The sequence below is a fragment of the Podarcis melisellensis genome (genome assembly GCF_964234715.1).
Source record: "Podarcis melisellensis genome assembly, chromosome: 8".
Lineage (NCBI taxonomy): Eukaryota > Metazoa > Chordata > Lepidosauria > Squamata > Lacertidae > Podarcis > Podarcis melisellensis.
The window spans coordinates 77,848,042-77,871,424 of record NC_138540.1 but is presented as its reverse complement, the minus strand read 5'-3'; the positions used below and the strand labels follow the sequence as shown (position 1 = coordinate 77,871,424).

Sequence of the window (23,383 nt, the reverse complement as noted above, 5' to 3'; positions counted from 1 at the left end):
CCAGGTAAGATCAGAAGTTACTAGAAAGCATGAAATAAAGTTAACAGTAATGAGAAGGGGGGGGGGGAGAATTATGTTTATCAATATACTGACTGTAGGCATTTACTTTGGTAGTTCCACCTCGTGAGGATCTTTCCCCCAATGGTCTATGGTGCCCAGCCTGCTTCGGCCAAACCTGCGAAGGTCAGGGGACTGTCAGCTGCCTTGGCAATGAGACCAAGTGCATTGACTATTCTAGCGGGGCTATATGTGAGTAATATTTCCAGTCAGCTAATAAAATCTGCTCCTCTGTCTCCTTATCACTGCCAGAAAAGCAATGTCTAATCTTTGTTTGCTTTTTATATGTGTTTATTTGTATGTAGCTTTGATTTCTTTCTCTGAGGAAAAGGAGGATGCTCTAGTCCTGTTTCGTATTCCAATCTACCCCTGTTACAATTGTGTAAGAGCCAGAGGGGACAGGCTCACTCATGGGCAGGGGTTTGCATTGTGTGGGATGTTTACAAAGGTACAGTAGGCTCCACACAGCACACTTTTGTCCTCTAATGGACAAGGGGCATCAAAAAATAGGGATACAAGGGGGGGGTAGGACCAGATAGCACTGTTCTGCCTTGAAAGCATTGGTTCAATGTGTAGAAATCATTTATAGTCTCTGGGTAATTTCTACATCTGATACAAGCTGGTGCAAGCTGAGAATTTCCAGCTGACAAGTTTCTATTCTCTTTTGGATTCCGATCTACCGCTGTTAAAATTACTTAAGAACTAGAGACAAACTCACTCAGGGGCAGGGTTTTGCATTGTGTGGGGAGCATAAACAAGTACAGCAGGCTCCTTACAGCACACCCTTTCCCTCAAATGTGCAAGGGGCACCAGGGCAGAGGGATACAAGGGAAGGTGCAGAACCAGCCGGCACATAACTGCTCCTCTGCACAGCAGTATGAACCATTGGGTGCTGGTCCTGGAGGACTGTGTCTTGCCACACACCTTGGCCAAAATTTGAAAAGAAAGGAGGCTGGGAGAAAGGCAAGTGGGTATAGCCTTGGTAAAAGTGACACATTTGGCCACCTGCTGGGCTTCATTCGTTCACTGGTTAAGTTTCCTAAGGCATGCACTAGTGGTGACTGGCTGACAGATTAATCCTACCATGTGTTGGTTCCAAACACACTAAGCTTTTATAAACATGGTCTTCCCTAGGACCTAATAAAGAACTCATGCAAACCTTATACTTTTTATTTCCCAGATGTATATGGTTTCCTTCCACCACTGACACTCAAAGGCTGTGCAACTGAAGACATGTGTGCCCTTAATGGGAAAAGATTTACATATGGCTATCTTCACTTAGAGCGGATTGTAACCAAATGCTCTGATGCTAAGAAAGCCTCGGAGCAGATCGTTCTTGAAGGGTAGATAGGAGAGAGGAAAGCTCTCCTCCTTGTCAATTCCATTGTTCATGGTACCAGCAGAATATAATAACAGCTTATGTTGAGAGGAGGGGCTGAGGCCTACTGGGTTTTCTTTTTCACTGTTTGTGAAATTCATGATCAAAATAAACTCTTTTGACATATCTGTATTCTTTATCTGTATGTTTTATATATGCAGAATGTGTGGAATGATGAGAAAGGGTATTTGACAGGATATATGAGAATTGGCTTTGTGTTTTATTCAGCCCTACTTGCTTCTACTGCTAAATTTACATGGTAGCACAAAACCTCACACACACAAATGCCTCTGTCCTAAAACAGATATTTATTGGAAGATCCGTCAGCCAGTCATAGGCAGTCTAAGCATTAGACTGGTCAGTTGTGCATCACAAGACAGGGGAAATGTATCGCCAAAGAAGAGATGCCAGGTTTGCACAATATTCATCTTTGCTGATTTTTCTCTATAAATTCAAATTCATAATCTAGAAATTCATCTCACTATAGTGGTGCAGGCTTAATTTTGAACTGTTTGCCTGCCCACTTAGTCCTCCCAATTCTAGTGGCTGATGGAAAGCCCTATTCTCTCTGCTTATTGTTCTTGGTCTTTAAACCAGAACTGGACCAGAGAAGCTTTCAAATGAAGGACGCCTTGAAGGAGAGGGTTGTCTTCTGACTGTTCATCTAATTCAGGACTGCCTTCTACAAAGATAGACATATGACTCACCCATATGACATATAATTGCAATGACAAAGTTGACAGATGTTTAGAGACAGATTGAAATACAATTTGAATGGATTAATAGAACAAAGTGCTCCTAGGTTTGAATCAGGTCACTGGACCAAGTGGTGCCTTCTTCAAACAGAAAATGAAAAGCGCCTGAAAGTAAAGACTTTGTGATCAGTTAGATGTGGACAAAATAAAATAAAGCCAATGCTTAATTCATCCATTCTCGACATGTACTCTTATTATTAACCCCTGTTGATGCTGATTAGGGCTGCAGTGCCCATCAGAGTTGTTTGGAGCCAAAACCTCTCTCTCTCTCTCTCTCTCTCTCTCTCTCTCTCTCTCTCTCTGTGTGTGTGTGTGTGTGTGTGTGTGTGTGTGTTGATATTGGAATTTGAAGAACAAAAGGTTCCTTTTTCCTTTTGTGGCAAAATAAAAAAGGGAGGGAGAGACAGAATGAGGTGGGCATGTTTTTGTCATGGAATTTGCAGGATTTGTTTTCTGGGTCAGTAACAATCTTACTTCTGAACATATAAACTTCAAGTATCAACACACTGATTTTCATTCCCTTGGGAGTTGATGATCTCATCATTCAGACAATTTTTATCTTTGTAAGTGAAGCAGGCTGGGCACTACAGACCATTCAGGGTAAGAGCATTGGGATCTGGAAGTGCCAAAATAAAACATACTGTTAGCATATGTAATTGTTTTATCTGTCTTTATATTTGCATGTTATATGGTAGTCATGCTTCCAAGAGCATTTTGGTTTTGTAGGGGCAGCTGCAAGCATTCTTAAATGAGAAGAATGTTCTAAACTCATTCCAACATGGATTCACATCTGGTTATGGGACAGATGCACCCTTGGTCACCAAAATTTAGGACATTTACCAGAAGTGTGGCAGGAGGAGTGTGACTCTGCTTCTCCTGCTTGATCTCTCTGTGCCTTTTGATAAGATTGAGCATGTCACCCTCCTTTATCAGCTCTGCAGAATTTGATTTGTGGGCTCTATGCTACATTGGATCCAATGCTATCTATGTGGTACTGCTTTCCCCAGTGCAATTTGCTGTCAACTGCATACTGTGTCCATAGTAAATGAGGGGCAAACCATAGAAAGGAACACAGGAGATCTGTCTTGGGTTGAAATAGTCCAGAACTTGTATTGATTACAGGTGTATGCTTTGACCAAGGCATTGGATATGGATCCAGTATCAAGTAACCCACCTGTTGGCTGATGAACAGGATGGGTTCAAGCCAGAGTTGTGAGGTCACTCCTGACATGGACCAGGTGCTATGATCTTGCTTGAACCTCCATTGGGAGGGTTGTCATGACCCATTGGGCCCTGTGTGGACTCACAGACAAAGGCTCCCCTCCTCAACCCATCCCAATGCCCTATCCTCCCTAGCTGTCAAGGTTGCTGCAAAATAGGTGAAAACCTGCAGAGCGGCCATTTTGCCTGCAGGATTCCCCCCCCCCTGCGTCTTAAAATGGTGACCGAACAAATCACACCAATGTATGGAAATGGAAATTGACTATAACTGGGGAAATGACCTGTAATGCAATAGTGCTGAAAGGAAAGAAAGAATGGATGCCTTTTTTCTATTCTGTGGCCATTTACTTCATATCTTAGCTAAAAGCCTCTAAACAATGTGTTATCTGCAGCATCACTGCAAAACCAGATGTTGTGGCCATGTCATGAACTTCTTGATACTATGGTTGGAGAAGCTGACCACAGTTTGGGTGGATGCTTCCATACAACCCTGATGGAATAACCAGATAATTTTGTAGAGAATCTAAGAGAGAAACAAATGTTATAAAGGTATGAATATGTATGTGGTAGCTGCCAAGATTTCAGAGGGTGTGTGTGTGTGTGTGTGTGTGTGTGTGTGTGTATCTTGTTTATGTGATATTTTGTAATACATTTATGAAAACAATTAAAATATACATTGTTGGGAAAATGGTCAGGTACCAGAAATAAAGTTGGTTTCCAGTAAAAGGGGGAATTCAGGGCATATGGATGAGGTTGTTACAGAAGAAGGGTGTGAAGCAGGTGCAAACAACTAGCTTGGTTCAAGTCAAGACAGTGTGACCAAAGGCAAGGAGTCCAAATAACTCAAAGTATCTTCACTCCTTCCCAAGAATCTGATGCGATTGAAACAAGTAGAAATGAAGTTGCAGGAAATGATTTCATCAGCTCTTGGTAATCACTTTATAGTAAATGTACAAGATTCAGTAAATATCTCTTTGTCCCTGGCATCTATCAATACCCCTGAGCTATGTTTGGCTTTCCCACCTAGGCAGTCCTTTTTCTGGGGCATGGAAGATGATAAAAATATATTCTCCTTCCATCTGAGTAAGATTCCACACCAAAGACAGAGGCATTGTCTCATTGCAAATACATCCCTTTATCCAAGAAAAACCCAGCAGCTTCCCATAGGCATTGGACACCTGAGTAGCAGCAGTGGTAGTTCACATTTGTGTAACAAATTATGGTCAGCAGTCAGTCTCTGAGAACATTGTTGGTGGTCATAGCATTGTGAGAAGTTACTAAAAAATGGGGGGAATAATCAGAAGGCCTCAGGTTGGATGGTCGTGTGTCATTTAAGATTTAGTTGAGAATCCTGTATTGCAGCGGGTTGTACAAAAAGGTGCCTTCCAACTCTATAACTCTATTCTTCTAGGATTTTATGATTCAGTGACTTAGAGGCCTTCTCAGAGCAAGAATCTAAGTAGGAGCTGTCCATGTGCCTACAAAAACCCAACCACATTACCCCCAACACCAGTACAAGGCCTTGCTTGTTGGCTGAAAATCTGCTGTACCCTCACTATCCAAAACATTATCGGATTCTTTGAGGCATGTCTGCTTTAAACCTGCTATGAAGTGCAAGCCTTAAATATACTGAATAAAAGTCACACTCTTTTTTGATTTTTTTAGGTAAAGGTAAAGGTACCCCTGCTCATACGGGCCAGTCGTGTCCGACTTTGGGGTTGCGTGCCCATCTTGCTTAAGAGGCCGGGGGCCAGCGCTGTCCAAAGACACTTCCGGGTCACGTGGCCAGCATGACGAAGCTGCTCTGGCGAGCCTGCACCAGCGCAGCACACGGAAACGCCGTTTACCTTCCCGCTATAAAGCGGTACCTATTTATCTACTTGCACTTTAGGGTGCTTTTGAACTGCTAGGTGGGCAGGAGCTGGGACCGAATGACGGGAGCTCACCCCGCCGCGGGGATTCGAACCGCTGACCATGCAATCGGCAAGTCCTAAGCGCTGAGGTTTTACCCACAGTGCCACCCGTGTCCCTTTTGATTTTATTAGAGAATACTAATAAAAATTAAAGGCTTGCAGTAGCTTGGCTACACATAAACAATTTTATTGTATTTTACAATTTTATATTCAGCCAATAAGTTGCAGAGCTTTTAGTTACAGGGAGCCATGCCATCACTTGTGGGGCTGTCCAAGAATAGAACTTTTGGGGTGGGTGGAAATACATTCAGAAAATGTATAATATTGTATATATAAGGTTGTATAGGAACAATCAACCTTCATCATTTTTTTCCTTTACAGAAATTTTTGTAGGGTTATTCAAACCTAGATGATATTACATGCAATTTGAAAGGTTTTAGGATTTCTGTATCATATATACACATATCAGTCTGAGAGTTTCTCAGTTTAGCGGAAACTTTAAATCAGTGAAACAGGTGGAGGTCATTATTTTTTTAAAAGATCGCTAAGGAAGTTGCTACAGGTAGAGTACTGGGTCCATTACTCCTCACATGCCTTCCGCCTGGTCATATCCCTGCTATTTGTGGTCCTGAAAACAGTATAGAACAAATTTTGATTCATGCATCTTTGATCCTTTCCAAAATGTGGGTCAGTCAAGACGTGCACCTGGGCTTAGTGCACTGTGTGTCCTTTGACAGTGCGGTGGGGTTGCTGCCCAGGTGTGGCACGGGAATCCAGATGGGCAAGATTGTTGTAGAACAATTTACGGGCCTATTTTTGATTGTTAGTTGGAGTACTATTAAGTGACAGAATTTTGGGAAATAGTTGTTCAGCAAATTAATTCAGTTGCTACGCAGGATCTCTTGCCAGTACCTTCTCTAGCACTGAGAACAGTCAGGGGTGCTCACTGTACTCTGCTCAGCACCTGCTAAAAACATATTTGCTTAGACAAGCATACTCAGAGGCTTAGAAAGTCATAATTTTAATCAGTTTTAGTATTTGAACTCTTGTATATTCTGATGCTTTCTCATATTTATCCGCTTGTAACTTCTTCTTCTTCTTCTTCTTCTTCTTCTTCTTCTTCTTCTTCAGGCTGTGTATAAATTTTAGGAAATAATGTATAAATAAAACAGCATTGCTGGGTATCTGGGATGGACCAAGGGGACAACCGAGCAGTTAAAGGGTTTGTTTGTTTTTTCTTAGCTTGATCTTAGGAAAAACATTACTACAATTTTTTGGGAATAGATAATGAAACTCAATTTGAATATGCTAGTATCTGGGTAGCTGACAATGTTTTCTGTTTCTCTGTTTCTTAAAGCTAATACCGTATTTTTTGTTGGTTTCTGCTTTCTTCTCTGTGCAGCGAAGTGCTTGTCACGAGACAGGTGTTTACATTCCACAGTCAGTTGCTGTTGGGTTTTCCCACGGGAAGAGGAGACTGGATGTGACATACACTGGTTTCCTGTTTTTCACTGTTCTCTGTTTCCGAGGAGAGAGGAGTTGTCTCTCTGCTCTAGCAGAGGCAAGATGCCTGCTTGTAAACTCTCAGCATTGAAGTGTAAATAAACTGAAATTAAGCATGTGGCATGTACTGCTCATTCTTCTGCTGTGTACGGGACTCTGCAAACACAACATTTTTGGTCCTGGGCCCAGAAAAACGCAATCAAGCTGAAGGATGGACTCCGTAGGTCGAGTCGGAGTTCCGGCAAAGGAACAGAGAAACGGACCGGTCTTATCTTCTCTGCGTCAAGTTGATTGATTGAGAGGTATGTGCTCATGCTCCGGGCAGCCTGCCAGCTCCTAATTAATGGCTTTAAGGCTGGACTTTGAGCTTTTAGAGCCGTTTGCCACGGCACAAGCGTAGAGGCTTGGGTGGCTGGGAAACCGAAAGTAACTTTTAGAAGTGCCTTTGGAATGAGGTTTGAAGCAGCAGAGACGCAGCTTGTATAAAGCAGCTTGATTTAAAGCAGCAGAGATGATGCAGAAGGCTAATGCCAGAGTCATGATGGCTAGCTGCAGAAGGCTGGCTGATGCAAGTGGGGAATCTGATGCCAATCAGCCACATGCTCAGCTCAGAGTAGCCTGTGACACTGCCGTGATTCAGAATGAAGCAGACCACCAGGGTGCTAGCTGCATGGGTAAGGGGGAGTCTTCACAGACATCATCCCAGAGTGCAGTGGAACCACCAGATGGCGCCAAAGCTTTGAAGGCAGTGAAATGCTACTTGTGTGGACGTCTAGGCCATATGAAGAGGGAATGCAGATATCCCAGGGCCAAGACAGAGCAGCGTAGCGAAAGCTCATCGCGTGGAAAAGGCCAAAGCAGAGGCAAAGGTCCGGTGTCCAGGACAACGCAGCACAAGGCAATGGTCTCACGCTTCAGTGAGAGCCAGTGTGGTGTAGTGGTTAAGAGCGGTAGTCTCTAATCTGGGGAACCGGGTTCGCGTCTCCGCTCCTCCACATGCAGCTGCTGGGTGACCTTGGGCCAGTCACACTTCTGTGAAGTCTCTCAGCCCCACTCACCTCACAGAGTGTTTGTTGTGGGGGAGGAAGGGAAAGGAGAATGTTAGCCGCTTTGAGACTCCTGAAGGGGAGTGAAAGGCGGGATATCAAATCCAAACTCTTCTTCTTCTTCTTCACTCCAAAGGTTGCAAAGGTCCAGAAGATGTCTAGATCTTTCTTCGTGGTGGATTCGGCTGCAACACATCACATGTGCAACGATAAGCGACTGTTTGTGTTGTTTACACTGCAGGAAGGTGCGATTCACCAGGCGGATGACCACACAATCCCCAGTAAAGGCTACGGAACTGTTGTTCTTCACAGTTTGGACTTATCGATACAGGATGTGCTTTTTGTACCGGACGCCAAACATAATCTACTCAGCGTTGCGCAGCTGAATGAACGGAACATTGACGTTTCCTTCAAGAACAAGAGGTGCACCATCACAAAGAAAAACGATTATGTATTGCATGCTGAATATGTTGATCGTTTGTTTGTTTTGTATTATGATGATGTTGTGCAGGATGAAACTTGTTGCATTGCAGGTTCTAACAAAAGTTTGCATGCAGAATGTATTCACGATTTTCATCGAAAATTTGGTCATTTGCATTTTGAGGCAGTATCTAAAATGCCTGCCTTGGTTGAAGGTATGACTAGTACACCCTGCAGGTACCACATGAAGTGCAAGGCATGCGCAGCAAACAAGGTGAAAATGGCTGCAAAAGGTAAGGTGTCTAGTAGGCAAGCTACAGAACCATACCAGGTTGTTCATGCTGATTTGGTTGGACCACTAGCGCCCTCTTTGGGTGGAAATAGGTACTTCATGGTTCTCATTGATGCATTTTCCAGGTATATTTATGTGTACAATCTCAAGCAGAAATCAGAGGCTTTTCCAAGATTCAAGGAATTCTGTGCTTGGTTGGAAAATGTGCATGGTAAGAAGATAAAGATTCTTTTCACTGATCGCGGGGGGGGGGGAATTCACTTCTCAGCAGTTTGAAGCTTTTCTGACTGAGAAAGGAATTCAACACGATTTGTCTAGTCCTCGCTCGCCATGGCAGAATGGACTTTGCGAGAGGGCAAATCAGACATTGCTTCAAGGGTTAAAAACCTTGCTGCATGATGCAAATCTTCCAGAGAGTTATTGGGCCGAATCTCTCTCGTGTTTTGTTTACAGTTACAATCGCAGGATATCTTCAGCGATTGGTTGTACCCCCTATGAGAAGATGTTTGGCAAGAAGACATATATCAAACACATGAGAATTTTTGGTTCTGACATGTGGGTTCACTCGCCACAAAACTCCAAGTTAGACAAGCGTGGATCGCATGGTATCTTTCTAGGTTATCAGAAAGGTTCTTACAGAATAATGATGACTGACTCTAAGACAATTAAGCTCACAAGAAGTGTTGAGTACAATGCAAAGTGGGGGGAGAATGTGGGAATTTTCCAATGTTATCCTGATGACAATGATGAGACTGAGGATAGGTTCTGATTCTGAGTCTGAAACTGAATCGGATGATTCAGAGGATTTCAAGAGTGCAAAAGCCTCTATGCGACCCTCTGAATGCTCTGATCAAGAATTGGAAGAACCATTGTTCAGAATAGGTCACTTTTCTCCTAAGAAGGAAGAGGAAAGTGTTGAGGACTTAAGGCTAATTCGTAGGTCACAAAGAGCCACAAAAAGCAGACCTCCAAAGAGATTTGCTGATGAATTTGCTAAGACAGCAGTAGCAGCTGTTAAAAGCTCCAAGAAGGTATTTGAACCTTCAAGTTTCCAAGAAATCCAGGATTTGGATTCAAAGGAAGCTGAGCCATGGTTAAATGCCATGAAGGCTGAGCTTGATTCCTTAGAAAGGAACAAGACTTGGGAACTTGTTCCAGTAGTTCCAGGAATGAAACTGCTTGGAAGCAAATGGGTCTTCAAAGCGAAGACTTTGGCAAGATAGTCAGACACAAAGCCAGATTGGTAGCCAGAGGTTTTGCACAGGTACCAGGTGAAGACTATCACGAGACCTACTCACCCACAGTGAGGTATGAAAGCATTAGGCTTATGCTCAAGCTAGCTGCAGAGGAAAACCTACACGTTAGTCACCATGATGTGAATACAGCTTTTCTGTACGGATCTCTAGGTGAGTCACTTTATATGCTTCCACCTGATGGCGTACAGGTAAAACAGGGATTTGTTTGTGCTCTGAAGAAGTCCCTTTATGCTCTCAAACAAAGTGCACGGTGTTGGCACACAAAACTCACTGAAGTATTGTTTTCTCTAGGTTTTCAGCAAGGGAAAGCTGATCCATGTGTATTTGTCAAAGAGGAGGGGCAAAAGAAGCTGTATTGTTTGTTTTATGTTGATGATATTTTATTCTTTTGGGATGATGTCACAATGTACAATAACGCCCTAGCTCAATTGAAAGAGCACTTTGACATAAAAGATCTTGGTGAGGTAAACAACTACCTATCTCTGGAAATAGAGAGAGATCAAGATGGTAACATTCTAGTACACCAGTCACGGAAAATTGCTGATGTGTTAAGCAAACTAAACCTGATGGATGCTAACCCTGTAGACACACCGATGACAACAGGTTATCAGGTAGAAGACACTGAAGAAGCATTTTCTGACACTACACTATACAGAAGTGTGCTAGGCAAGCTAAACTTCATTGCCAGATGTTCAAGACCTGACATTGCTGTTAGCTGTAATTTGCTAAGCAGACAAGTCAACAATCCTAGTGTTAAGGATTGGAAAGCTCTGAAACGCATAGCGCACTATTTGAAAGGCACTATGCATTACAGACTGAGATTTAACAATCAGAAGTCTGGTGGTCTTGAGATATTTGCAGATGCAAGTTTTGGAAGTGACACTACAGACAGGAAAAGTACGTCTGGAGTTTGCTATATGTACAATCAGGGTCTATTTGATTGGTCATGCAAGAAGCAAACAACAGTTAGCTTAAGTACTTGTGAAGCTGAACTGAATGCACTGTCTTATTCACTTAAGGATTGTGAATGGTTGTTACAATTGTGCAAAGACATGAAAATTCCTGTCAAATGTCCAATCCAGGTTTACCAGGACAACAAAGCATGTTTGGCTTTGCTGAATTCTGAAGACTGTAAGCAAAGCACGAAGCACTTGCAATTGAAATTGCAACATGCTAGGGAATGTATTCAGAAGGGACTCGTAACAGTGTCCTATATGCCAGGTAATGAAATTCCTGCTGATGTATTGTCCAAGATTGTATCAAGGGATCAACACTGTACCTATGTACAGAAGTTAGGTTTGTACTGATATTGTACGAACACGCTGCCCAGTGATGTTCACAGAAAGGGGGAGGATGTTGGTTTCTGCTTTCTTCTCTGTGCAGTGAGAATAGATAAAGAAACTCAATTTTTTGGGAATAGATAAAGAAACTCAATTTGAATATGCTAGTATCTGGGTAGCTGACAATGTTTTCTGTTTCTCTGTTTCTTAAAGCTAATACCGTATTTTTTGTTGGTTTCTGCTTTCTTCTCTGTGCAGCGAAGTGCTTGTCACGAGACAGGTGTTTACATTCCACAGTCAGTTGCTGTTGGGTTTTCCCACGGGAAGAGGAGACTGGATGTGACGTACACTGGTTTCCTGTTTTTCACTGTTCTCTCGGAGTTCTTTGTTTCCGAGGAGAGAGGAGTTGTCTCTCTGCTCTAGCAGAGGCAAGATGCCTGCTTGTAAACTCTCAGCATTGAAGTGTAAATAAACTGAAATTAAGCATGTGGCATGTACTGCTCATTCTTCTGCTGTGTACGGGACTCTGCAAACACAACATTTTTCGCCCCATAGGATGCACCGCCCCATAGGACGCACCTAGGTTTTTTTGGGGGGATTTTTATCCCCCCCCCCAGGCGCGGGGGCTGGTGCGGGGGAAGCCTGAGCTTCCCTCGACCCCAGCCCCCAGAACAGGCTGCTGCCCCAAGCCTTGCGCGCGCGGGGGGATCTCCTGCAGGGTGCGCGAGGCTTGTCAACATCTGCCCGAAGCAGGGGGTGGGCTCCGCAGCTGGCCCCCTGCTTCGGGCTGCAGGCTGCCGCCTCAAGCCTTGCGCGCCCGGCGGGAGGTCCCACCAGGTGTGCATGACTTGCCAACATCTGCCCGAAGCAGGGGGTGGGCTCCGCAGCTTGCCCTGTGCTTCGGGCTGCAGGCTGCTGCCCACAAGCCTTGCGCGCCCGGCGGGAGGTCATGCGAGGCTTGCGGATAGCTTCCTGCAGCCTGGAGAGCGAGAGGGGTTGGTGTGCACCGACGCTTCTCGCGCTCCAGGCTTCAGCGAAAGCCTGCATTCGCCCCATAGGATGCACACACATTTCCCCTTCATTTTTGCAGTGGAAAAAGTGCGTCCTATAGGGTGAAAAATACGGTAATTAATACTTCCCTAGATAAGTGTAACAAAGATAAATAGTGAATTGTTGTATGTTAAGATATGGAGGAATATGCTATTGTCAAGTCCTCTCTTACTGAGGTTTGTATTATTGAGTATTTCTTACCAGAATACTAGCCGTGTGTGTTTGTTGAACTGAAAGCAACCAAGCACCTTGTGGTATCATAAGCACTAGCAGCTGAAGAAAGAAAGAGCCCAAAATGCTAATAAATATTGACCCAAGATGGTTTAACTGAAAGAACTTCTAAATGTGCAAATCAAGCTATTTTAAAGTGCATTTAGCACTGTTAGCAAAGGAAAGTCTTGCCGGAGCAGTGGCAAAGCCCACTTGGCCGCCTGGTCCTTTAACAAACTGATCAAGAAGTGCACCTTGGTGCGATTGTCAGGAAAATTCCAGGCTCGTCCCTGAATATACAGCTTGGCCTGGGCGAGGAACATGGGAAAGCTGGCCAGGGTCCCATCAAATTTCTCTGGCAGGGCCACTGGGTACTTGCCAGAAGCTGGGTCGTCGGCCCCAGGAGCCAGTAAAGCGCCGTAACCGCATTGCTTAGCTGCTGAATGGTGTGAGTCAAGGCCTGGTTCTCCTGGGCCAGTGCCACCAACACAGCTGCCTGGTCAGCCATGGCTTCTGGCTCTTCCCGAATGCAACCCAACGAAGGGGGAGTGTGGGTGTGGTGGGAGCAAACTGTGCTGGTCCCGGGGAGAGGTTACCGTGAGGCGTGGTCAGGGACCTGGGTCGAGAGTCTGTAGACTGTCCTCCAAGGGCGAAGCAGGGTCCAAAGCGAGGAGCCGGGCAAGGACGGAAACTCTGGAAGAATAGGCCTGGGTGCTGGTCGAAACAGGTCTTCAACGACATTGCTCCTGCAACCTGGGACCGGGCTGACTGGCCTTTTTCTTCTCTGAGGCCAGGGGCGGCCCCGGCCCCCAGGTGACCCACCTCTCCTGGCCTTAAGGCGAGCACTCCTCCTGGGAGAAACCAGTTCCCTCCGCCTCTCTGCCCTGAGCCTCTGCAGCTCAGGAGAGGCTGAATGGTTACTGGACCCAGGGGGAGACTCACCTTCCCCTGACAGGGCTGGGAGAGGCGCACCTGTAGGCAATGTGTCCTCAATCACCTTCGGAGCCAGAGTGGATTCACCTGGTGCCTGCTCCTGAGGATCCGGCACATGTGCAGGCGCTTCAGCTTCAAGGCCCTGCCCCAGCTCAGCAGGCCCTGGAGGCGGGGACTCCTGTGCAGGCTGGGATCCCTCCGGTTCAACCTCTGAATTGGATTCCCAGGCCATCACACATTCTCAACATGTACTCTCATTATTAACCCCTGTTGAAGCTGACTAGGGCTGAGGCTTCCTGTTTCCGGTGGTGGGAAATGGCTGCCTCCCACACGACCGGACCCCAGCTGTGCCGGTAATACCTCAGCAGTCCTTTTTCTGGGGCATGGAAGATGATAAAAACATCATATTCACCTTCCATCTGAGTTAGACTCCACACAGCAAAAAAGAGCAAAGACAGAGGCATTGTCTCACAGCAAATATATCCCTTTATCCAAGAAAAACCCAGCAGCTTCCCATAGGCATTGGACACCTGAGTAGCAGCAGTACTAGTTCACATTTGTGTAACAAATTATGGCCAGCAGTCAGTCTCTGAGAGCATTGTTGCTGGTCATAGTATTGTGAGAAGATACCAAAAAATGGGGGGTGGGAGATAATCAGAAGGCATCAGGTTGGATGACTGTGTGTCATTTAAGATTTAGTTGAGAATCCTGTATTTCAGCAGCTTCGACAAGATGGCGCTCAGAATACCTTCATATATTTCAACTCTACAACTCTATTCTTCTAGAATTTTATGATTCAATGACTTAGAGGCCTTCTCAGAGCAAGAATCTAAGTAGGAGCTGTCCGTGTTCCTACAATATCCCTACCTCATTACCCCCAGCATCAGTACAAGAGGGAGCTGCCTTACTTGTTGGCTGAAAATCTGCTGTACCCTCACTATCCAAAACATTATTGGATTCTTTTAGACATTTATGCTCTAAAGCTAGTATGAAGTGCAAGCCTTAAATATACTGAATAAAAGTCAAAATCCTTTTTTTATTTTAATAGGGAATACTAATAAAAATGAAAGGCTTGCAGTAGCCCGGATACACATATCACATATCAGTCTGATAGTTTCTCAGTTTAGTGGACACTTGAAAACAGTGGAACAGATGGAGTCAGTATTTTAAAAAAAGATCGCTAAGGAAGTTGCTGCAGGTAGAGCACTGGGTCCATTCATCACTCCTTGCATGCCTCCCCCCTGGTCAAATAGTACTACAGTATTAAGTGGGTGAATTTTGAGAAATAGTCTTTCAGTAAATTAATTCAGTTGCTACCTTCTCTACCACTGAGATCAGTCAGGGGCACTCAATGTACTCTGCACAGCACCTGCTAAAAACATTCTTGTTTTGACAAGCCGTCTGAGATGCTTAGAAAGTTGTTGCCGTTTTAATATGTTTTAGTACAGTATTTTAACTCTTGTATATTCTGATGATTTCTCATATTTATCTGTTTGTAACTGCTGCTTTTTTTCTTTTACATTCAAGTCATGTATAAATCTTAGGAAATAATGTATAAGTAAAACAGCATTGCTGGGTATCTGGGATGGACCAAAGGGGAAACAGAGCAGGAAAAGTGTTTGTTTGGTTTTTCTTAGCTTGACCTTACAAAACACATTACTACAATTTTCTATTTTTTTGGAATAAATAAAGAAGCTCAGTTTGACTATGCTAGTATCTGGATAGCTGACAATGTCTTTATTTCTCAGTTTTTTTTCAAATTAAAATTAATTAATTAAAATTTCCCTACATAAGTGTAACACAGAGGAATTGTGCATTGTCATATATTAAGGTATGGTAGCATGTGCTATTGTCAAGTTCTCTCTTATTGAGGTTTGTATTATTGAGTATTTCTTACCAGAATAGTAGCAGTGAGTGTTTGTTGAACTGAAAGCAACCAAGCACCTTGTGATATCTTATGCACTAGCAACTTTAGATAGAAAAAGCCAAAAATGGTGATAAATATTGACCCAAGATGGTTTAACTGAAAGAACTTCTAAATGTGCAAATCAAGCTATTATAAAGTCCATTTCGCCTCAGTGGTACAGCTACAATTAAACTCCTGAATTTTGCATGTGATGGTTATTAAATACATATTAACAATTTTGTAATCAGGTAATTTGTTTTTCAGAAACACAAAGTAATTCTGACAGATAGTACACGTCTTCCATATCCAACTTGGCATCAGGGCCACATGAGCCTCAGGGCAATAGCTAGGAAAACAGCTTCAGTGGAGCATAGGGAGAGATACCAATGGAGATGTGATTTTCTAAGAAACCTCACATTTAATTCTGGCCTTGGAATTCCAAGTTGATTGATACAATTTGATGTGCATTCCATGAAGATTTGTGGACCCACTCACTCCCAGCATTAATTTAATAGGATATGCATGTCAGCAAACACAACCACAGCCCACCTGAAGATCTGTGCTAAACTCAAACAGTCTTCTTTTTCCAGCTGTCTACTTCTTTGTGACTTGTATCCCCACATTTGAGCTACTATGGAAGCTCATTGTTTCCCTTTTTTCAAAACTGTCATTCAGTGTGTCAATGCATTTCTAAATTGCAGGGAGTTGGACAATACCCTCTGGGCTCATCCATGAGCCAGAAAATACAGTGAAATGTAGGAAAATATGGATGATGTAGATAAATAAATAAATGTTGAGTGAGACAGCTTTCCCATGTTCTGATGCTGTTAGGTGGTGAAAATAATCATCCCTGGACTTTCTCTCTAAGCTCCTGACTATTCCTCTTCTTCTGAAACTGCACACAGGGCTCAATGATGCTTGCTTGTTTTTGGCCATTGTTTGCAGGATCATGGACAACTCCAAGAGAGCAACTTGCACTTATGACAGGTGGGGCTAAATTCAGTATATTTAAGGCTTTTAAACCCTCCTAAATACCTCCCATCATGTCTAAAGACTGTATCTTCCTGTTTGTGCAATGATCTCCCCAGGGAGCCTTTCCTGTCACCTTCATAATGTATCTTTAGGTGTCAGAAAATATACATCTAACAAGACATTTGGCTGATTAGATACTTTGATAGCCTCCAACATCCCACTGAGGGAAATTAGGACATGACCCGACCTCTCCAAAACTTAAAACCACCCCACCACCAACACCTGCCCGCACTTTCCACAGATACATCCACCCCCCAGTGACCCCCAATTCCTGCTGGACCCAACAATGGAGGCGTGGCACCTAAACAATTTAAAACCACCCAATAGCAGACAATTCTGGCCTTTCTGCTACATATGAAGGAAAACCACTTTACATCAAAGTGGTATTATTTGTTCACTTTCATAATTACACTATTGTGTTGACTCAAGTCCCAGGTTTTTGATCGGCTTATGAGATTTTAGGGGTTTATAAATGAGATTAAGAAGTTTATAAATAAATATCAACATTCTCATTCATTGATTCAACCACTCTTTCCAATGCTCTGATGAGGGACTAATGTGAACATTTGTTTTCCTTTTCCTGATTTGCTCATTTTCCCACGATGTGTCACACCAAATTATTGTGCCTATAGGAAAATAGGAAACCATCCTCCAGGAATTATAATAACAGCTGCCTTAAATATTTTCTCAAGGGCCATGCAAATAATTGTTATAATGCTTCACAAATCTCACACCACCTTGATACAGTGTTGGAGAAATTAATAATCTCATAAAACTTTATTTTCATGATTCCATTTTCATTTGAGTCAACGGCATAGCTAAGCCAAAAAGGCCTGGGCCTGCCTTTTACAGTACAGAACTAACTGCTTTTAGTTACTTTAATCAGTGAATGCCCATTCTAGAAAACTAAAAAGAATAAAGTGTTAAAATCCATGGTGGCCATTGTATGCATGAAAGGATAATTAACTAGGCATAGCAATTCTGATTCATCTTGAATTGTTTTGTGGACAGAGAACCTTGGAAGTATTTTAACGAACAAGAGAATTGGTCAAAGTCTTAATCCCACCATTAGTCAAAATCTTTTCCCACCACTGCCCCACTTTTCATCTTTCTATTTCAACTGGCATGCAACATTCTGGGGCTTCTGACATGCCCAGTCCTCATTCAGCTGCTTGGAGTTTGGGTGTTTGCCTGTTGTTGTTTTCTTTGAATTGCTTTGTTTGCTTAAGATGTTTTGTACTTCTGCACAGCAGCTAATGGGACATGGAAAAGTGTGCTGCATATCATCTTTGATAGTCAGAGTACTATTAAGTGGCTGAATTTTGGGTAATAGTCTTTCAGGAAAATAATTCAGTTACTCTGCAGGATTTTTTGCTTGTACTTTTTCTAGCACTGGGAACAGTCAGGGGCACTCACTCCAATATTCAGTGCACGTCACAATGTCCCTAACACTGTCCAATTCGCTCGAGCGCTATCTAGCTTGGCTACTTCAGCAGTCCCCTGTGCCATATCTTGAGTCTTTAGCTGTCCTTTGATTTGTTTTTTTTTAATATAATTTTTATTAAGTTTATAATATACAAAATCCAACTTCCAAATACATATTTCCATAAATCTAGTGGGCTCCCCCCATCTTCCGAGCACTGCATTCTCTGTAGATTCAAAACCTCAGCAATTTGTTAACTTATTTTAAACATAATAATATATCTTCCATTTTATCGTGGTATCTGGTCTCTAAACATTTCAATCCAAATCAATTGATTTTTAGTTTCAACACAATAAAATTATTTCATTACACCACTTCTGTCTTGTTATACCTTATTTTCCAATTCAAAAATTTACCGATGCTGAAGCTGTAAATTCCTAAAAAGGAGCATTTTTTAACATTCATACAACTTATAATGCTTTTTCAAATAGTCCTTAAACTTTTCCCAAACTTCCTCCGTTTCTTCTTCTCCCGAGTCTCGAATTCTGCCAGTCATTTCAGCCAGTTCCATATAGTCCATCAGCTGCGTCTGCCATTCTTCCAGTGCGGGTAGATTTTGTGTCTTCCAGTGCTTTGCCATCAAGATCCTTGCTGCTGTAGTAGCGTACATAAAAAAAATTCTATCTTTCTTGGCCACCCTCTGGTCTACCATGCCCAGGAGGAAGGCCTCCGGTTTCTTGGGTAAGGTAAATCTAAGCACCTTTTTTAGTTCATTGTGTATCATCTCCCAGAAGGCCTTCACCTTCGGGCAGGTCCACCAGAGGTGTAAGAATGTCCCTTCCTCCTCTTTACATTTCCAACATTTGTTGTCTGACAGGTGATATATCTTTGCTAGCTTGACTGGGGTCATGTACCACCGGTATATCATTTTCATAATATTTTCCTTCAGGGCACTACATGCCGTAAATTTCATTCCGGTGTTCCATAACCTTTCCCAGTCTTCAAACATAATGTTGTGCCCCAAATCCTGCGCCCACTTTATCATGGAGGATTAGCTGTCCTTTGATTTGAGGCATGGGGGAATTTTTTAAAAAATACTCATGTGAAGCAAGTTAGAACCCATTCTGAGTTATAGGAAAGGCTGCAGTACTGCTTCTTTTCAGTATATTGCTTTGTCCATCAAGGACACAATAACTTTCCATAGTCCCTTGGACATTGCGGTAATACAGAGATAGCAAACAGTTGCAGAGCAATTGTCCTTATTTCTTCTGAATAGAACCAATGTTTTGCAGAGCTTTTAGTTAGAGGGAGCCATGCTAGCACTTGTGGTGGGGCTGTCCAAGAAGAGAACTTTTGGGGTGTATGGAAATACATTCAGAAATGTATAATATTGTATATATAAGGTTTTATGGGAACAATCCACCCCCATCAATTTGTTAGTTTTACAAAAGGTGTTGAAGGGTTATCCAGACCTAGATAATAGTACTTACAATTTTAAACGTTTTAGGACTCTGTGTCATATATACTCATATTAGTCTGAGACTAATATGAATCAGTTTAGGCAAAGCTTGAAATCAGTGGAACAGATGGAGGTCATTATTTTTTAAAAAATTGCTTCCCCCTGGTCAAATCACTGAGAACAGTCAGGGACACTCACTGTATTCTGCTCAGCACCTGCTAAAAACATTCTTGTTTAGACAAGCCTACTGAAATGCTTAGAAAGTTTTTGCAATTTTAATCTGTTTTAGTATTTTAACTCTTGTATATTCTGATTTTTATCAAATTTAAAATTAAAATTTGTAGGATAAATCTGAAATATATTTGACATACTTGCAAGTGGGGCTTTCATGTTTTATATAGACTTACTGTTCCATCTCCATCCAATATACCTTTAAGTTCAAAACATCTCACAAAAACTCCTGCATTGACTTCTATCACTTTAATGCAGTGACAACTCTGAAATGCTCTTACTGTCATCGTAATGCAACCCCATGTGAAGGCGATACACCTGAGGTCTGCAGTTCCACCCACCCCTGTGCAGTGAGTACTGTGGGGTGAAATAGAATGAACTTACACAGACAATGATCTGGATTAAAAATGGTGTAGGTGGAATTTGGGCTCAGGCATTGGCTGTATATCCATTTCAGGGCATCCATGTAATATAAAGCTAACACGAGTTACGAATAAATTGTAGAATAATTATATAGAAATAAATTCTGAGCAGTGTCTGGCAACAGCTAATGGAACTCAAAGTTGAATAAATCAGCCAATTTTGGCACAGAGCTGTGAATTTCGCTATGTCCCTCTGTATCTTCTTGGCAAACACACAGTACCCACCCCCAGACCTCACTGAACCATTTATTCCCAAGAGATGCCCACATCATGAATCTATAGCCTTTAAATATCTCCATGTAAGACTCTACCAGTACTCTACTTGGTACATCTCTGCTCTGAGTCGCTAAATCTTTCAAGAATGCAGAAAGCACTTCTGAGCACCTGCCTCCTCTTGGCCCTGCTTTCTCTAGGTAAGTAGGAACCAGCAGAATTGTATTCTTTTAAACATCACTGTGTGATCCTGTCTCTCTCTGATTTTGCTGATGTGTGCTGCACATCAGTGTCCTTCTATGACACTACCTGAAAGATAAAGAGAAAACAAGAAACAAAAGAAAAGAAAGCAGGAAAAACAGAAAGGATAATTTTTTAAAAAGGACTTTCAATTATACAAAAGTTATACAAAAGAAATTATTCAAATATTCACTCTAGAATTACACCCAACTACTTTACTTTCTGTTAAGCAATATTTCCTGAATTTCCCAACACAAGGCAGAGCTTTAAGCACTAAACTGTACATGGAAAGCACAAGGCAAAAGGTAAGTGTGGCTGAGCCCTTCATTTGTGAGATTTCCTCCGCCAGACAGGGGCGGAGGAAGGGGGTGCATTGGGGGTGGTCTGCCCTAGGTGTCACCACTAAGGGGGGTGACAAAATGCCGGGCAGCACTAATCGTGGGGCCCGCAGCGTGTCGGAGCTACGCATCTCTCCTGGGAGTGACACAGTGGCTTGGGTACCCACAGATTCCACACTGCCCCAAACAGTCTGCCCGCTGCCTCCCCCAGCTGTAGGGCAGCTGAGTGGGAGAGGGCAGGCAGACTCCTCGGAGGCACCATGGAGCAATCCTGCCTGGGCTGTCCCCGCCCCTATGGGCAGTTGGCCCTACCCTTAGGTGCTGGGCATGCGTGCCACCCCAGGCACCCAATCGGCTTGCTCCGTCGCTGATGCCAGATGGCTACCTAGTTCATAATGCTGTGTGCTCTGGACTGCAGCCTTTTTTGAAAGATGTGGTGTTTTTCTACCTATACTTCATATCATGATAAGAAATGCTCCTTGGATGCTTTCTTTGAAGAGATTCCCAATAAGCTCAGATGTCAACAAAGGAAACAGACCTTTTTTTGGGGGGGGTTAAATACCAAGATGTGGGGGATATGGATGGTGTTGGCACTGAAGATGTTGCCTATGGGTTGCTCTATTTCATGTGCAGCTTTAATAATAATAATAATAATAATAATAATAATAATAATGATAATGATAATGATAATGATAATGATAATAATTTATTTATATCCAGCCTATCTGGCTGGGTTTCCCCAGCCGCTCTGGGTGGCTTCCAACCAAATATTAAAAACATAATACAGCATTAAACATTAAAAACTTCCCAAAACAGGGCTGCCTTCAGGTGTCCTTTAAAAGTAAGATAGTTGTTTATTTCCTTGACATCCATCGGGAGGGCGTTCCACAGGGTATGGTCCACTGCCGAGAAGGCCTTCTGCCTGGTTCCCTGTAACCTCACTTCTTGCAATGAGGGAACCGCCAAAAGGCCCTCAGTACTGGACCTCAGTGTCCAGGCTGAATGATGGGGGCTTTAAAGGTCAGCATGAACACTTTGAATTGTGCTCCAAACGTACTTTTGAATGCTTCAGTTGTTGTTTTTTAATTGAACTGTCAAGAAGTGGACAGGTTTGGCAGATGTGGTCTACTATCTGGATGACATCCTCTTTATATGCCCTGCTGAGGCAGGCTGGTGTTCTCATGTTCTCACCTGACATAGGAATTTAGTGATATGGTAGAGGAACTGATGGTTCCTCTGGGAAAGGAAAAGACAGAGGGGCCTAGTGCAGCATGAACTTTGCTAAGTATAGAGTTGGATTCAGTCAAGCAGTGTTCAAGGTTACTTCATGAGAGTTGCAGGAGTTAGTGGAGTTAAATTTTTCATGCTGGGTGGTGCTGCAAGGCCAAGAATTTATGATACATTTTTGTGATGCTAGTTTATCATAGAGAGAGTCTGTCTAAGGGACATTGGGATCAATTCTTTTTGGATTGGGTCTGCATCCACACAAGCCTACCTAGATATGTCCAAGGATGGCTTCCAATTCTGCTCTGCAGCAGGAATGGATGCCTCCCTCAACATTGCAGGGAGAAGCAGATAAAGATAATGAGAATGTTGGGGGTTAAACCGTTCTCTGAAGTCCTCTCTGGGCTTGAGAGGAATGGTCTTTCTGTTATTCTAAAGCAGCAATGCTGCAGCAAGCAAAGGGTCTAGCAGCTCAGTCAGCTGCTTGTGGCTGCAAAGCCAGACAGGATGTTTGTGACTGTTGCCATGGAAACGAAGGGGCAGTCCATTCTCATTATTGAGCACAGGATGTGAGCTCAGTGTGTGTTATATGACCTGTACAGGATGTACATGGGTGGATTTTGGAGTTTCTCTCTGTTTGTCAAAGAGAGCAGACATCTTTCACTGTATGACTGCTAAAGACAGGAATAAAAGTATGTAGTTACATTTCTGTCTGTGTCTGATTCCCCTCCCTGGGGATATGCAGGGAGCAGGTAGGAGGAGAAGCAGTTGGTGTGTTTTTCTCACAGCCTGAGGAAAATCGCCGGAACGGACCTCGTGTGATCTTCACATCTCGCAGCTTGAAGAAGTCACACAATATCCTGAGAGATCCCACTCATCCTGCTCACAACCTCTTTGAACTGTTGCCTTCGGGCAGAAGATACAGGACAATGAAAACACGAACCACACGCCTTCTGAATAGTTTCTATCCAAGAGCTCTGATTGCACTAAATAATGATCTCAGGGCCAGTTGTAAGAAATAGCAAGCAGTGAGTAGTAAGGAATGAGATAGGTTTTAGGTTATGCTATGCTTTTAATAGGTTATGTTATATTCTGGATTATGTTATGTTTTAATAGATTATGTCTGAATGGGATGAGAGTGTTGGAGATACGTGTAAATGTGTATGTGAATCCGGTCTTTGGGTGTTTGATTTTCGTTGTTGTGTATACTGTGTATATACGGACAATGACAATAAATTTATCTTAATCTTAATCTTAATGTGTTTTTCCTGCCGGGAGTCGCCGGAGGGAGGTCAAAGGAATTCAGCCGGTGCCTGGACAGATAGGCACATACCTCTGACAGAGGCAGAAATACAACACTTTCATCCTTGGTTTACCCTGAGGTCTGACACTCACTTCCTCATGGAATGCGAGGGTAGGCAAAGGCACAGGGTGCAGAAGCATTGTGTCTGCCGCAACCCCCCTGACTCCGTTTCTCAAAGCAGAGGCTACATTATTAATGGATTTTAAAATTGGCTTTAAAATAACGGTACATGATGGAAGATTATGCAACTTTCCAAAAAAATAATAATAATTCCTTGG

General features: G+C 43.0%; 1 long non-coding RNA gene across 2 annotated transcripts in view; it reads left to right on the top strand.

Moving 5' to 3' along the window:
• Positions 1-23,383, top strand: part of LOC309376250 — a 38,110-nt gene that overhangs the window by 3,616 nt on the left and 11,111 nt on the right. For both annotated transcript variants that reach the window (XR_014171110.1, XR_014171111.1), the window contains exon 3: positions 115-249. This is a non-coding gene — a long non-coding RNA (uncharacterized lncRNA). The remainder of the gene's footprint in view (positions 1-114; positions 250-23,383) is intronic.